The sequence below is a fragment of the Colobus angolensis genome, unplaced genomic scaffold (assembly GCF_000951035.1).
Source record: "Colobus angolensis palliatus isolate OR3802 unplaced genomic scaffold, Cang.pa_1.0 Scaffold45, whole genome shotgun sequence".
NCBI lineage: Eukaryota > Metazoa > Chordata > Mammalia > Primates > Cercopithecidae > Colobus > Colobus angolensis.
The window spans coordinates 4,996,485-5,013,906 of NW_012117932.1; the positions used below are offsets into that span (position 1 = coordinate 4,996,485).

A 17,422-nucleotide genomic window follows, 5' to 3' on the forward strand; every position below is an offset into this window, starting at 1 on the left:
ATGGGAACAGATGTACCCTCCTGTCTTTGGGTCTATGAAGTAGTACAAAGGGCATAGGCTTTGAGGTCCAGCAGAAGTGGAAATTAAGCCCAACCCAGTCAATTCCTTCCTATGTGACTTTACACAAGGTAATTAGGGTAGCCTGCTTCCTCAGCAACATGATAGAAGTGAGATCTTCATAAGATAGTTAGCAGGGCATGGTGGTGCATGCCTGTAATCCCAGCTACTCGGGAGGCTGAAGCAGGAGGATAATTTGAGCCCAGGAGTTAGAGACCAGCCTTAGCAACATAGCAAGACTCCATCTCAAAAAAAAAGATTATTGAGGGCATCAATTGGTGATTGGTGAATACACAAAAGTTATGGGTTACATAGGTTCTCAAAAAATACTAATTTACAACCCGTATATATGAGCTCATTTAAGTGGTCCGTTAATATTATTTTATGTGGTCATGGAAATTAAGAGCTTTTTTTAATTTTCAATAATTTTAAAAAATAGTATCTATAAATCCGAACTTCTAGTGACCTGGATGTTCAGTAACATTTTTGGCAGTAATAATAAAAAAAATGAGTTATTCATAGTTAATGGGAAATAGACAACTATTTTATTTATGTGCTGTACAGTTTTGTTCAGTCAAAGAAACTCTAGTCCCCTCATTTAAAGAACACTCTGGAAAGGAAGTATCCCACACAAGAAATGTGGTGGATGAAAACTCCCTACAAAAAGTTTATTCTTTTAATTATATGCTAAAATATATATTTTTAGAAGTAGTAAAATTATAGCCTTTCCAAGAGTACTGTAATGTGAATTATCCAACCTAATGACTCAGCTTCAAAGTATGAATTATGTATTAGTCTCATTAGAAAGGGATAAAACTTGTCATTCAATATGGGGGAATGACATATTATTTATGTGATCATCCTTCTGAGATCCCATTAAAACGATAGTAAAGAAATTAAAAGGGCAGAATCTAAGGGCAAAGGGCAATTAAGAGAAAAGGAAGACCTAATGATGATCACCGATCTAAATCTTTCAATAAACTTCTAGAAGACAGAGAAGGAAGTGATAACTAGAGAAACACAGTGGAGGTGAAGGAATTCAAAATATGCCACTCAGGCTGGGCATAGTGGCTCACACCTGCAATCCCAGCACTTTGGGAGGCCAAGGCAGGTGGATCACCTGAGGTCAGGAGTTCAAGACCAGCCTGACCAACATGGACAAACCCTGTCTCTACTGAAAATACAAAATTACCAGGCGTGGTGGCACATGCCTGTAATCCCAGCTACTTGGGAGGCTGAGGCAGGAGAATCGCTGGAATCCAGGAGGCAGAGGTTGCAGTGAGCCAAGATCGTGCCACTGTACTCCAGCCTGGGTGACACAGTGAGACTCTGTCTCAAAGAAAAATAAATAAATAAATATGCCACTCTGGCAAACAGACTTTTTGAGTTAAGGGTCTTGAAAAAAACAGCAAGAACAAGATCATTCTGACCTTCCTACTGTTTATTAAAAGCAGATGATTAAATTCCTGTGTGACAAATATCCTCCCTGTACTGGAAGGAAAATACCACTCTTATCATCATCAAGGATAAGAAGTTGAGGCCAAGGAAAATCTGTACCGACAAACCGTGTTAGACTAATCCTTATCCTCCTAGCCACTTCTCTATTCAACGAACCACCCTAGCTCAAGCTCCTTTGACGTGTCACATTTTCACAATTTACTTTGCGTTGTCTAATTCAGTATCTCTGTGTTTATCTCTAACTGCCTCCTTGAGTCTCCATTTCCTTTTGAAGGCTCCCATGCCATGTAAAACTTGCAGTAAATAAATGTGCATGCTTTTCTTCCATTGCTACAGCTTATGTCAATTTAATTCCCAGGCTCAGGCACAAAACCCTAAAAGGGTAGAGATAAAATTTTGTTTCCTCTATAAAGGGAATTCCAGCCAGAAGGATGCATGGAGAGACCATATCTGAGAAGGAAGCCAATCCGCCTGCAGGACCCAGTGCGCAAGGGCTCAGAAAATTCACTTCTCACGTTTTCTTTTCTTTGCAAATTACTTGGCAATATGCCTCAGGAATACAAAAGAGTAAACCAAGGAAAAGACACCAGGATCCAGGAAACAGTGGTTTCAAATGAGGTAAGTAATTAAGGGAAGTCCCTGGGTGACAGCTGTGCAGCAGATCAAGGCAGCAAGTAACAAAAGCGGTAGGAGGAAGTTATCTTGAGGAAAAAAGAGAGTTGAGTATTTTTCAAAATCTTACACTAAGTTTGAGATTTTGTAATAATAGAAAGATACCAACAATGCAAAAATAAAAAAGAAAGAAAGAAAGACAGGAAGACAACTAGAAAGCCACCTTATTAGGATAATCTGACTGCAAGCAGCAGGAAAACTAAACCAAGAAGGCTTAAAAATAAGACATTTACTATCTGACATAACAAGAGCTTTATAGGCAGGGAAGCTTCAGTTGGCTGGTTCATTCAGTATCTGATTCTTCAAGTGCGTGGGTTCTTTACATCTTTCTTTTGTTTTTTCTTTTTCTTTTTTACAGTCCAGAGGTCTTTTTTTTTTTTTTTTTTAACACCTATGAAGTCATGAATTCATAGGGAATAGGTTCCAGCAGCTCAGGCTGCTTCCCATTGGTTCTCACACAGTGTGCGTCCCCGGGTGGAGGAGGCTGGCGCTTCCGCCGAACCTGCGTACCTTTCTCTTTGGCTTCTTTCTTTTTCTGACCATTTTCCTTCATGCGTTTCAGGAAGCTATCTCGGCTCTTGGAGTGCTTGATGTACTCAATACGCACATTAATTATCTGGCAAGAATCTTGCCCTTAACTTGTTTGTTTACACAATGCCAACAGCATGCTGGGTAACGTTGTAGACTCTTCCAGTTTTGCCAAGGTAACACCTGTGGGGCATTCCTTTTTGGACAGTACCCATTCCCTTGACGTCTACAATGTCCCCTTTCTTATAGATTCGTATATACGTGGCCAAAGGAACGACGCCATGTTTTCTAAAAGGCCTAGAGAACATATATCAGGTGCCTGTCCTCTTTCCTTTTGTGTTTGTCATTTTGACAAGTTACTGGAAAATGGCGGTTCCGGCCAAAAGGCTACATCTTTCTGCCATCTTCACTCATCCAAAGGCAGGCTCCCCTCATGGTAACAAGATGCACATGCTCTTTCAGGGTTCATATCCAACATGGCAGAATCCCAAAGAAAATACTCTATCTCCCTTAGAGAAAGGAAAACTTGTCGGAAGCCCCTAGTAGGCATTTTCTCCTGTCTCATTGGCTAAAACTGTATCCTGTGCACATCTGAACAACTACTGGAAAGGAGAATGGAACCACTGCAGCAGGGATTGTTAATTGCTCCTCAATATCCATCTCCCCCTCCCTCCTTTCTATGATAGAACTTCTCTAAATTGTATCTCGACACGTAATCACCAAGCTAGAAGCAACTTTTCCCATCCTCTCTTGCTCCTAGGTGTGGCCATGTTACTACGTTCTGGCCAATAGGATATGAGTGGAAATGATGTGGGCGATTTATAAATTTTTCTTTAAAAGAAGTTGTGTGCTCTCCACTGGCTCAATTCCTCCGTTCTGGCTAGCATGAAGATTCGGTGGTAGTGGGTCCGCTTTAAACTTGAGGATGAGGGCAATTCCCAAGGGGATGACAGAGCCATGGATAGAAGGAGCCTGGGGACCCAGGACATTCTCTTGATGCTCAGCCTCTCTATCCTCTTACACTGTCAGCTAGCTAGGAATTCTACCTGACAGACAGGTCCACTCTGTTTATTTTGGTGACTATTAAAGTAGTGGCAGGGGTTGAGCATGGTCTCATACCTGTAATCCCAGCACTTTGGGAGGCTGAAGCAGGCAGATCACTTGAGGTCGGGAGTTCGAGACCAGCCTGGTCAACATGGCGAAACCCCATCTCTACTAAAAATACAAAAATTAGCCAAGTGTGGTGACAGGCACCCATAATCCCATCTCTCAAGAGGCTAAGGCATGAGAATCGCTTGAACCCGAGAGATAAAGGTTGCAGGAAGCCGAGATTGTGCCACTGCACTCTATCTTGAGTGACACAGTAAGACTCTGTATCATAAATAAATAAAGTAGTGGCAGGTGCTCATGTCTGTAATCCCATCACTTTGGGAGGCCAAGGCGGGTGGATCACCTGAGGTCAGGAGTTTGAGACCAGCCTGGCCAACATGGTGAAATCCTATCTCCACTAAAAATAAAAAACTAGCCAGGTGTGGTGGCGGGCAGCCGTAATCCCAGCTACTTGGGAGGCTGAGGCATGATAATTGCTTGAATCCAGGAGGCAGAAGTTGCACTGAGCCAAGATCGTGCCACTGCACTCTGGGCAACTGAGTAAAACTTTGTCTCAAAAAACAAAACAAAACAATCCAGAAACTTCCTAAAGTAGCCAAAGCAATATCCCAATTACTGCAGTGGCCATGCTTCCCTTAGGCCAGTGGTTCTCAAAGTATGATTCCCATACTGAGAGCACCAGCATCACAGAGGAACTTGTTGGAAATGTACATTCTTGGGCCTTACCCCAGACCTACTGAATTGGAATGTCTGTGAATGTATCCCAGCAAACTGTTTTTTGTTTTGTTTTTTTTGAGACAAAGCGAGACCCTGTCTCAAAATAAATAAATAAAAGAAAAAAGAAACTTAAAAAGAGAAGAGATGAAAGAAAATGGGAAGAGATAATGTCAATAGGCGACATCATGAGAAATGAAGGTGCTAATTTAAAATCATAAATGCAAGGAAAGAGGAATTCAAAATAAGAATATAATTCTATTGTTAGAAGGGGCTGGGTAAAGGTGTACTAAATCTTCATTTTGCATAAAAAGAAAGTCAATAGGTGCCGGGCGCGGTGGCTCAAGCCTGTAATCCCAGCACTTTGGGAGGCCGAGACGGGCGGATCACGAGGTCAGGAGATCGAGACCATCCTGGCTAACACGGTGAAACCCCATCTCTACTAAAAATACAAAAAAAAAAAAAAAAACTAGCCGGGCGAGGTGGCGGGCGCCTGTTGTCCCAGCTACTTGGGAGGCTGAGGCGGGAGAATGGCATAAACCCGGGGGGCGGAGCTTGCAGTGAGCTGAGATCCGGCCACTGCACTGCAGCCTGGGCGACAGAGCGAGACTCCGCCTCAAAAAAAAAAAAAAAAAAAAAGAAAGTTAATAGGTAGTTCCCAAAAATACTATATTAAGGCCAAACAAGGTGCTGCATGCCTCTAATCCCAAGGCTGTGGGAGGCTTGAGGCAAAAGGATTGTTTGAGGCTTGGAGGCAACATAATGAGACCCCCATTTCTACAAAAAAAAATTAATGAATTAATTATTTTGAGATGGAATCTTACTCTGTCGCCCAGGCTGGAGTGTAGTGGCACAGTATCGGCTCACGGCAACCTCCGCCTCCCAGGTTCAAGCAGTTCTCCTGCCTCAGCCTCCCAAGTAGCTGGGACTATGGGCATGCGTCACCACGCCTGGCAAATTTTTTTGTATTTTTTTTTCAGTAGAGATGGGGTTTCACCGTGTTGGCCAGGTTGGTCTCGAACTCCTGACCTCAGGTGATCTGCCCCTTCAGCCTTCCAAAGTGCTAGGATTACAGGCGTGAGCCACTACGCTCAGTCAAAAAAAAATTACTATTTTTTAAATTAACCAGGCGTGATGATGGCACTTGTAACCTCCCATCAGGCTGAGGTAGGAAGAGGGATTGAGCTCAAGAATCTCAAAGTCACAGTGAGCTCTGATTGTGCCACTGCACTCTAGCCTGCATGACAGAACAAGATCCTGTCTCTAAAAATAAAACAAAACAAACAAAACTGTAAAATACCGTATCAAGAAACAACTGCCAGGCACGGTGACTCAAGCCTGTAATCCCAGCATTCTGGGAGGCCAAGGCAGATGGACCACTTGAGCTCAGGAGTTTGAGACCAGCCTGGGCAACATGATGAAACTTGATCTCTACAAAAAAATACAAAAATTAGCCGGGCATGGTGACACACAGCTATAGTCCCCTCTACTCAAGAGGCTGAGGTGGGAAGATTGTTTTAGCCAGAGAGGCCGAGGCTGCAGTGAGCCAAGATGGTGCCACTTCACTCCAGCCTGGGTGATAGAGCAAGACCCTGTCTCACAAAAACATAAATCAAAGCAAAACAATGCCTGCGTTAGCATATTATTTAAGGATATGAGGCAATCACCATAAGAATAAAAACAGACGATTCAACTAGTTAAAAAGAATTTTCCCTTTTGGGATGGGGACTGTGAGGAGAGCTGTTGATTTTCATTATAAATCCTTCTGTACCGTTTAATTTTTTTTTTAAACCTAGGGCATGTATGCTTATAATGGACCACTGAAAAATTTTACTTTCAGAGGGGCTCTACACAAGGTGGGACAGAGTCCTCCCACTCTGAGAGTCTGTTTGTGAAGTTCTGCTTTGTCCAGGAGGGGGTCACCAGAATGTTTACAGAGCCTCCGCCAGCCCTGTCTCATGAGGCAGCTTTACCAATGGTCGGATGGGACAGGGTTTGTGACAAAAGGCCCTCTCCTCATTGGCATAATCCTCTAGACAGCTGTACCAGGTGAATGGGAACAGCTCAGAGCAGTCTGTTGGCAGGCTTGCTGCTGTCACCTCCTGTAGAATTTCCTCTCGACCACCCTGCTCTCTCATTCAGATGTCGAACACACAGCCTTAATGGGTAATGGATGTTTTCACCCAGAGAATCCTCCTCATTAGCCTCTCAGTTCTGACCAGGAGGCTGAATGTTCACATCATGGAAAGTCATAATATTTCAACAATCATTGGCCCCAAAGCACTTGTTCAAATAGTAATGGTAATCAGGATGTTGTAAGAGGATCAATTAAACCATGTCTATGTCTTTACATTTAGCTGGTATGTTTCCTCCTACCATACTGTCCTGTTTGTGATTTACTCTGTACCCAAAAGCTGATGTCAGACTTTCTGCTTTCAACACCAAGTAATTACGGGTGGAAATGGGGGAGGTTGAAGTGGTTTGGGAGTGGAGTGACATGTAAGGCAGTAGTTTTCAGATCATTTCCGGTGGCGCCTTGGTGTGCTACAAAGATACTTTCATAGAAAAATCCCAGGGATTGGTCAGGACCCTGGATCCTACCTCACTCGAATCAGAGTAGCTCATTTTTGGGTTTTTTTTTTTTTTTTGAGACAGAGTCTCACTCTGTTGCCCAGGCTGGAGTGCAGTGGCACGATCTCGGCTCCCTGTAACCTCTGCCTCCCAGGTTCAAGCAGCTCTCATGTGTCAGCCTCCTGAGTAGCTGGGATTACAGGCACCCACCCCATGCCTAGCTAATTTTTTTTTTTTTTGTATTTTTAGTAGAGAGAGGGTTTCGCCATGTTGGCCAGGCTGGTCTGGAACTCCTGACCTCAAGTGATCCGCCCACCTCGGCCTCCCAAAGTGCTGGGATTACAGATGTGAGCCTCCAGGCCTGGCCAGCCCACTTAATCTTCAATGCAGTCTACCACTTCATACAACACACAGGAACATAGGATGCAGCAAGTTGGAAAAATTACTCACACCACCACCCAGATGTGCAAAGAATTTAGAGTGCATTTTCCCCTTGCTTGCTCATTTAGAAGCACACCTGCTCCTCTTCACCTCCCAGGTAGCAGGGGAAAGGCTAGATTTAATCTCATTACAATATTTCCATTTCTTCCCATTTATACAGGCTTGTTTCAGCGTAAACATTTGGTCCATTCGAGGTTCAACTTCCCACTAGGGCTAATGAAAATCTTTACCTGGTTGAGTAAGTGTTTCCAGGTAAAATACTCTATCTCTCAAATTTAGTCTCCTCCTCCTTGACCTGGTAGAAAGGGCAGGACTTACTACATCCTTGTGATGCCTATAGGATAAAAGCATTCCTGAGTGGTATGTATCTCAGGCCTCCTCTGGTCTCAGAGGCAATGCCCCAAGCCTGCCTGGGTACTGTTTGCCCTGCTGCTGTTGGGGGTGAAATTTGCTGCTGGGATCATTCGTGGCTTGGTCAGTGCCCAGGGGGCGGTCTCCAACAAAGTCACTCCCTCTGAACCTATACCACACCCTCCACCAAAACTCTCCCCTGTTGGGGCCACACCAGCCCCTGCTATCAAGCCCTCTCGCTCTTGCCCCCTGGGGACCCACAAGGCCCCTGGTCCTCAAGTCAGCCACCTCTGTGTCTTCCTCCATCCAAAAGACCTGCAGGAGCTTCCGAGCCTGGTGACACTTGTTGGGGACCAAGAGCAGCCTGCACAATGATACTCCATCCTACTCGGCCCCAGCCATCAGCCCAAACACAGACATTAGGAACATCTGACCATCCATCCCTTTCCCTCGCTCTTTTAGGCTACCTGCAGTGACCGCAGCAGCAGGGGCGGGAGTTGCCTCTCCTCTTCCAGCCTGGAAGAGCATCTATACTACGCCCCTCCTTCCGGGGTTGACTCCCGTCCGCCCCTCGGGATGGGAAGGGTTCAGGAAACACAGGCCAGCTTATCTTAAGGAAGCATGGTCAGGAATCTTTCAAAGACATACCTGTTGCAAGGGGGAAAGAAACCTCCAGGACAACAGTGATTTGCCTCAGCGGGGCAAAGGCCAGGCCTCATGGAAGAGCGCAGCCTTCGCCGAGCGCCGCAGGGAGCCAGCGACTCGCGCCTGCGGTTCCAGTCCCGCCGCGATCCTGAGGCCTGCGCATGCTCGGTGCTGCGCGGGGCTCCCTCATCGAGAAACCCAGGTAGGCCGCATCCTTCTCGTCGCTGTATTCCCCAGGACCTGTGGTTCCTTATATTAAGTGGCATGACTGCATTCCTGCCCTTGCCGTTGACTCAATCTTTGCCCTTGTCAAGTTTCTCTTTTTTTTTCTTTTTTTTGAGAGGGAGTCTCGCTCTGTCGCCCAGGCTAGAGTGCAGTGACCGGATCTCAGCTCACTGCAAGCTCCGCCTCCCGGGTTTAGGCCATTCTCCTGCCTCAGCCTCCCGAGTAGCTGGGACTACAGGCGCCCGCCACCTCGCCTGGCCAGTTTTTTGTATTTTTTAGTAGAGACGGGGTTTCACCGTGTTAACCAGGATGGTCTTGATCTCCTGACCTCGTGATCCTCCCATCTCGGCCTCCCAAAGTGCTGGGATTACAGGCTTGAGCCACCGCGCCCGGCCCCCATGTCAGGTTTCTTTGCATGAGTCGGTTTTTCCCCCTCTCGTTAGAACTGATAATAAAACAGACTTACCTACCCAGGGCAACATAGGGAGACCCTGTCTCTACAAACAATAAGAAAATAAAATATTAGCTGAGTGTGGCGCCACACGCCTGTAGTCCTATCTACTTGGGAGGCAGGAGGATCACTTGAGCCCAGGAGTTCAAGGCTGCAGTGAGCTGTGATGGCGTCACTGCACTCCAGCCTGGACAACAAAACGAGATCCTGTCCCCCAAAACCAAAAATCTCACAAGGCTCTTCCAGGTATAAGCTAAGATAATGTATTGAATGTCCCTTGGTGAATTCAGAAATGCTGGGGCTAAAATAACCGTAACTGTCAAATACATCCGGATTATTAACAGTGTAATGTCTACAAGGAAATGCTCGTTGTCGGCCGGGCACGGTGGCTCAAGCCTGTAATCCCAGCACTTTGGGAGGCCGAGACGGGCGGATCACGAGGTCAGGAGATCGAGACCATCCTGGCTAACCCGGTGAAACCCTGTCTCTACTAAAAATACAAAAACTAGCCGGGCGAGGTGGCGGGCGCCTGTAGTCCCAGCTACTCGGGAGGCTGAGGCAGGAGAATGGTGTAAACCCGGGAGGCGGAGCTTGCAGTGAGCTGAGATCCGGCCACTGCACTCCAGCCTGGGCGACAGAGGGAGACTCTGTCTCAAAAAAAAATAAAATTAAATTAAATTAAAAAATAAAAAGAAATGCTCGTTGTCTCGTTAGCGTTCTTTTATTTAATAGAGTAAAAAAGAATGAAGATTTTTAAAAAATTAAATTCATGGAACTGTTTTTATGTTAAAGGAGGGAAACATGGCTTATGAACATTTTTATTCTTCTTGGCCCAGCCCTTGTACAATAAAATTTGCTAACTACCGTTATCTCATTTGCCAGTCATTAATCCAGAGAGATTTATTTAGAATCATTAAAGTTTCTCCCCCCAAAATTAGGTTGAGATTTGATTTGAATTTTGTTAACCCTGACATCTTTATAATATTGAAACTTTTCAGGAAAATGATAGTTTCCTTTGCTTATTCGAGTTGTTATTTTTCTCTGAGTAGATTTTGGAGTTCTCTTCATACAGTCTAGTATTCTTTATAAAGATTATTCTTGATAATTTTGTAAGTTTCTTTTTAGCCTGGACGGTGGCTCACACCTGTAATCCCAGCACTTTCGGAGGCCAAGGCGGGAGGATCACCTGAACTCAGGAGTTCAAGACCAGCGTGGGCAACACAGGGAGACCTCGTCTCTATAATTTTTTCAATTAAAAAAATGTTTTTTTTCTGATTACAAATGAGACTTTTCTCTCCTTCATGGTTTAACTGTTTATAGAAGATACACAGTTAAGGGAATTATTTTTGCAAATTCATCCTATAGCTGCCATAATAAAAATAATAAGAGTGATTTTTAAAAGTACACCTGTATCTTATAGTATTTAGCAGTTGCCAAATGGCAGGCACTATGTCGTAGGTTTTAAACGTATTTTCTCAGCAAATTTTCACAATAATCCTATAAACTAATAACAGTTATTATCCTAATGTGTAGATCAAAACGCAAGCCCAGTGAGATGTCATAATTTGCCTAAGGTCACACAGTTCATTACTAAACATGAATTAATTCTCTTAGGTTTTCTAGATACACACTCATATCATTTATACAAAATGACAATTTTGTCTCCTCTTCCCAAGGGCTATGTGTTCAATTTTTGTTCTACACTTTACTGAACTGGTCATAATTATATTAAAATGTTAAGTAATTATTCTCACTTAAATACTTCTAAACCCTTTTCCATTCAGTGGATATGCGTATATGATGCTGTAGTCAATAGAAATAATGATCACAGTAATCCCTAACACTTACTGTGAACCCAGGCAGTCTAAGTCTGGAATTGATGTTCTCAATTACACAACTAATTCAAGAGCTACTGCACCTTGTTATACCATGTTTTAGGCCACTCTAGCATGATCCACATGTTTCAAACCTTCTCCACCACCTCCCTTCAGTTTTCTGGCTTTGTAGCCAAAGTTCATTTCTAAGTCTAGCCCCAGTTGGGTTGGTGATCCTGTCGATCTGGTACTTTCTTATGACCTGTTTCCAGTAATGGTCCGTTGGCTCTACTCTGTGAACTTAAATAAACCCATCTGTGTCCTCTCTAGACCTCAGAACCCCATCCTTTTTAAGTCCAGTTTCCTTTTACCAACAGATCCTGATGAAGTCTCTCTCAACATTCCTTTCAAATATCTTTGAAAACAGAAAATAAGGAATTTCGAGAATTTTTATTCCTCAAAACCCCATAATAGCTATGCCAGCATGGTGGTGCACAGCTGTAGTTCAAGCTACTCTGAGGCTGAGATCAGAGGATCACTTGAACCTGGGAGTTGAAGGCCAGCCTGGGCAAAGTAAAGAGACCTCTTCTCCCCATGTCTCTAAAAAATAAAAATATTGAAAGCCCCAATGTCCAATGTCAGAAAGATCAAGGAGAAAGTGATACTCTTCTACACTACACTTCTAAATTCTTTTTAAAGGGCAATTTGACAACGCATGTAAAAAATTTTGCATATTCCTTAACTCAGAAATCTCACTTATTGGCCTCCTTCTCCTCCACCCCCGTCACCACCTCTGTCCTGGAGAAGAAGCCATATTTGGTTTCCCTCAATGGGCAAGACAGAGGCAACGTGGGCACCATGATCCTGGCTCTGCCTTCCAGCAACCCGCAGCTCATTGCTTTCATCCTGGAGCAGCTAAGAGCCAGGCCCGTGTGGCAACTTCTGTCGATGCTGCCTGGCCACTGTGGACACCAATCCAGCTTACCAAAACCCGAGGCGAAAAGCCGAGCATTCGATGTCCACACACCTGGATGAGCAGGACTGGAATCTTATGATGCACAAAAGCCTATTGTGAAATGATCAGGGACAGAGTGAGGTTCAGTCAGGGACATTGGAAGCTGGAGTAGACAGGGTTATTTCTCAGGCAGAGGATCCACAATCAAATCACAACCTCAGGTCACCAATGGAACGAGAAATTCGTGAGATCCTGGGTGCCCAGAAGACAGCAATGTTGCCAGCGCCCCCTTTAGAGCCTGCAGACCAGGACCCTCCAGCTCCATCCAGCCCAGGGTGCTTCCTGGGAACATGCCCAATCCCTTTTGAAAGCTCTATTTAATTACTGGTGAAGAAGTATAAGAGTGCAACTTCAGAATGAGGATAGGCCAAGGTCTCACTGATTTCTATATTTCAGCCTTGGCTGTGGGCAGTGTCCAGTTTGAATGGGGAGCTAGTTTGGCAGTGGGGATGTTGACCCAGTTGTCCTGTGTATTGTGCCGCCATTTGGCCAGCCTGTCCAAGGATACGACACCTAGTAGACACTACAGAGAGAGAAAGAAACACTGTAGTAACCTGGGATTGTCCTAAAACAGACTTTTATACTAGAACAAGGAGACTCTATGTGGACTTCAGCGTTTGTGCTCCGGAATACACCAAAGCTACAGTGAGAGAACGTAACCAGTCCGAAAGACAATTTCAAAGACAATTTTCAATTTTATAACAATATAAAGGGTAGTTGGGAGTAGGTATTTGACAGTGCTTATTTGATATTGTTTCTCAGAGTGGCAAACTAGAATGTAGAAACCACTAGCATCAGATATCTAGAAAGTTGTTACGACCTTCTTGTACATGAATCTTCCAGCCAGCTTCCTTTTCCATGTAAGAGGTGACAAAACATGGAACCCTAGAATGTGTGAGGAAGCTTGGACATTAGGTATAAAGAAAAACATTTGTGGCTGGGCATGGTGGCTCAGGCCTGTGATCCCAGCACTTTCAGAGTCCGAGGTAGGTGGATTGCCTGAGGTCAGAAGTTTGAGACCAGCTGGACAACATGATGAAACTCTGTCTTAACTAAAAATACCAAAATTAGCAGAGTGTTGTGGCATGCGCCTGTAATCCCAGCTACTCAGAGGCCGAGGCAGGAGAATCGCTTGAACTCAGGAGGCAGAGGTTGCAGTGAGGCGAGATCACACCACTGCACTCTAGCCGGGGCGACAGAGCAAGATTCTGTCTCAGAAAGACAAAAGAAAAGCATTTGCAGGCTCTCTGTCCAGTGCCTCTTCCTGTCCTGCAAGGGCTAGTAAGTCTGGGGTGTGTTTAGTTTATTCTCATGCTTGTGTTTTTTAAGAAAAGTAAGTGGTCAATAAATGGCTTAAGATTTATAATAAGGCTGGGTTGGGTGGCTCACGCCTATAATCCCAGCACTTTGGGAGGCCAAGGGGGGCGGACAACCTGAGATCAGGAGCTCGAGACCAGCTTGGCCAACATGGTGAAAACCCGTCTCTACTAAAAATACAACAATTAGCTGGGCATGGTGGCGAACCCCTGTAATCCAGCTACTCAGGAGGCTGAGGCAGGAGAATCGCCTGGGAGGCAGAGGCTACAGTGAGCTGAGTTCGTCCCATTGCACTCCAGCCTGGGCGACAGAGCAAGACTTTGTCTCAAAACAACACCACCAAAAAGATTTATAATAAAATCAAATAAAATCTGATACTCTTTTTAAAAAAATCTCACTCGGAATTTATCCTAAGTAAATCATTATGGATAAGCACAAATATACTTTTACAAAGATGTTTATTTTGATACTACTTATAGAGGTTAAAATTTTGTAGCACTCTAGATGTCCAGCACGGTTTGGTTTTGTTTGTTGTTGTTGTTGTTGTTGTTCATTTGTTTGTTTTGAGATGGAGTCTCACTCTGTGGCCTGGTCTGGAGTGCAGTGGCGCGATCTCAGTTCACTGCAACCTCTGCTTCCCGGGTTCAAGCTATTCTGCAGCCTCAGCCTCCTGAGCAGCTGGGATTACAGGTGTGCACCACCACGTCCGGCTAATTTTTGTATTTTTAGTAGAGGAGGGGTTTCGCTATGTTGGCCAGGCTGATCTCAAACTCCTGACCTCAGGTGATCCACCCGCCTCAGCCTCCCAAAGTGCTGGGATTACAGGCATGGACCACTGTGCCCGGACTGTTTGTTAAATAAATTCTACTACATCCAGAGAAATATTTCCTTACATGGAAACGTTCATGATACACTGTTAGATTAAAAAAGCATATCACAACTCAACATGTAAAGTATAATCCCATTTGTGTTTATATATCTATTGTTGTCTATATAACTGTTATTTTAAATTTATCTAGCTACCTATTCATGTATATATCTATCATTATTGAGATCACACAAAACAAAAATAGATAATTCCAAATATTCATTTCTCACTAATGGAATTATTAAGAAATATGTTATATTTTTTCTTTTTGTTCACTGTTTTCTGAATGTTCTACAACTGGCGTATACCACTTTTGGAACAGTAAAACGGTTATTCTGGCCAGGTGCAGTGGTTCACGCCTGTAATCCCAGCACTTTGGGAGGCCAGAGTAGGAAGGTCCCTTGAGCCCAGGAGTTCAAGACTAGCCTGGGCAACAAAGGAAGACTCCATCTCTACAAAAAAAGTGGGGAGTTATTCTTAACAGCTTTCTGTCAGTTAAGCTAAAGGCAGAGAGACAAAACATATCGGGCTTACATATGATAGAAGTTGGTTCTTTTTTCCTCTCCCCAAATTATCTGTCGGTGCAAGGGCCCAGTGTTACGGTGAAGCTGTACTCCACAAAGTTACTCGGGGTCCTGATTTTGTGCTGCTGTTACCTAGGTTGGTGTCTTTTCCACGTGGTAGAAGCTGGCTAACCTCCACTTCCACATTCTAGCCCAAGGAAAAGTCCAAGGTAGGTAAATATTTCTTTAAGGGGATGACCTAGAAGTTGCACACTTCGTTTTCACTCACCATTGGCTTGAACCTAGTCACGTGACCACATCAGTCAAGAAGACAGGCTGGGATCTATAGTCTCCAGCTGTCAGCCATATGCAGTTGTCCCTTGGTATCCACGGGGAATTGGTTCCAGGATGCTACCTCAGAAACTAAAATATGCAAATTCTCAAGTTCATTATATAAAATGACATAATAGTTGCATATAACCTGTGCATATCCGCCTGCATACTTGTAATCATCTTTAGATTACTTATAGTATCTAATACAATATGAATGCTATACAAATAGTTGTTATACCATATTATTCAGTACAGATGCAACTATAGTAGGCCTAACTACATTTTCTATCCACAGTTGGTTGAATCTGCACATACAGAACCCATGGAAACCCAGGGCCAACTCTGTGTGTGTGTGTGTGTGTGTGTGTGTGTGTGTGTGTGTGTGTGTGTGTGTGTGTGTATGTGTATTCAGCTAAAATTTAGGGGGAAGGGATTATTACTAAAGATGAGTAGGAATAGTGAGAGATGGACTCATTGGACTCTTACTTAGATATTAAAAATTTAGGCTGGGCTCACGCCTGTAATCCCAGTACTTTGGGAGGCCAAGGTGAGCAAATCACCTGAGGTCAGGAGTTTGAGACCAGCCTGGCTAACATGATGAAAACCCATCTCTACTAAAAATTCAACAATTAGATGGGCATGATGGAAGGTGCCTGTAATCCCATCTACTCAGGAGACTGAGGCAGGAGAATCACTTGAACCTGGGAGGCCAAGGTTGTAGTGAGCTGAGATCATGCCATTACACTCCAGCTTGGGTGACAAGAGCAAAATTCCATCTCAAAAAAATTTTAAAATAAATTAAAATGCATAATAGCTATAATACTGTGATTTTGGCACAGGAATAAATAAAAAGACTAGGACAACCATAAATACACTGGAACTCATATAAGATTAAAGCATATAAATTAAGATGGAGGAAAATAAACTCAATAATGTTGAGAGAATTGGAAAACCATTTGGAAAAAACAAAGTTAGATTAAATGACAAAATTCATTCCACATAAAGACTTAACTTTCTGTAGGGAAATATAGATGAAAATGGCAATCAGATTATGACCTCTGCTTTAGTTGGTTCCCCATTCCACGAATTTCTGGACCTTATTGAGAATAATTATCTTTTTCTTGACCTTCAGCAACCAGAACTGCAAACCATACACCACATATAGAAGACATCATGCTTGTATTAGGTCAGGAGAATGCTTTATATTTTTTTTGTGTTTGTTGGTTAGTTGGTTGGTTAGTTGGTTTTTTCTTTACTTTCTTATGAAGCAGTCTTTTTTATGTTGATCTTCTTTTTGTTGATTTTCTTTATTGATAGATAAAATGCACAAAACTCATAATCCACATAATGACTTCTAATTCCCATCAATGGATTACCCTAGGTATGTATCTGATTCTATATGCTCCATATAAACAGTCTCCAACTCAACAAGAAAAGAGCAAGCTGGGCACGGTGGCTCACGCCTGTAATCCCAGCACTGTGGGAGGCCAAGGCGGGTGGATCACCTAAGGTCAGGCGTTCAAGACCAGCCTGGCCAACATGGTGAAAACCCTCCTCTACTAAATATATGAAAATTAGTAGGGCATGGTGGCACCTGCCTGTAATCCCAGCTACTCAGGAGACTGAGGCAGGAAAATCACTTGAACCCAGGAGGCAGAGGTTGCAGTGAACCGAGATCGTGCCATTGCACTCCAAACTGGGCAACAGAGCAAGACTCCATCTCAAAAAAACAAAAAAAAAGAAAGAAAAAGAAAAAAGAAAATAACCTGATTTAAACATGGGTAAAGGACTTGATATTTCTCCAAAGATAAAATACAAATGGCCAACAAACATAAAAAGATGTTCAATATCAATAATCATTAGAGAAATGCAAATCAAAACCACAATAAGATACCACCTCACACCCATTAGAATAACTACTATCAAAATAAATAAATATATAAATAAGGCCTGGTACGGTGGCTCATGCCTGTAATCCCAGCTCTGGGAGGCTGAGGTGGGAGGATTGCCTGAGGTCAGGAATTTTTGAGACCAGCTTGGCCAATATGGTGAAACCCCATCTCTACTAAAATACTAAAAATGCAAAAAATAGCCGGGTGTGGTGACATACCTCTGTAATCCCAGCAACTCAGGAGGCTGAGGTGAGGGAATTGCTTGAACCTGGGAGACCGAGGCTGCAGCTAGCCGAGATCATGCTACTGCACTCCAGCCTGGGCAACAGAATGAGACTCTGTTTTAAAAAAACAAAAAACAAAAAACATACATACATACGTACAATAAGTGTTGATGAGGATGTAAAGAAATTGGAAGCCCTGTGCATTGGCGGTGGGAATCTAAAATGGTGCAGCC

At 43.6% G+C, this 17,422-nt stretch overlaps 1 pseudogene; it reads right to left on the reverse strand.

The window, feature by feature from the left end:
- Positions 1 to 2,578: 2,578 nt before the first annotated feature.
- On the reverse strand, positions 2,579 to 3,062 carry LOC105523101 (annotated as a pseudogene).
- Between the last annotated feature and the right edge of the window lie 14,360 nt (positions 3,063 to 17,422).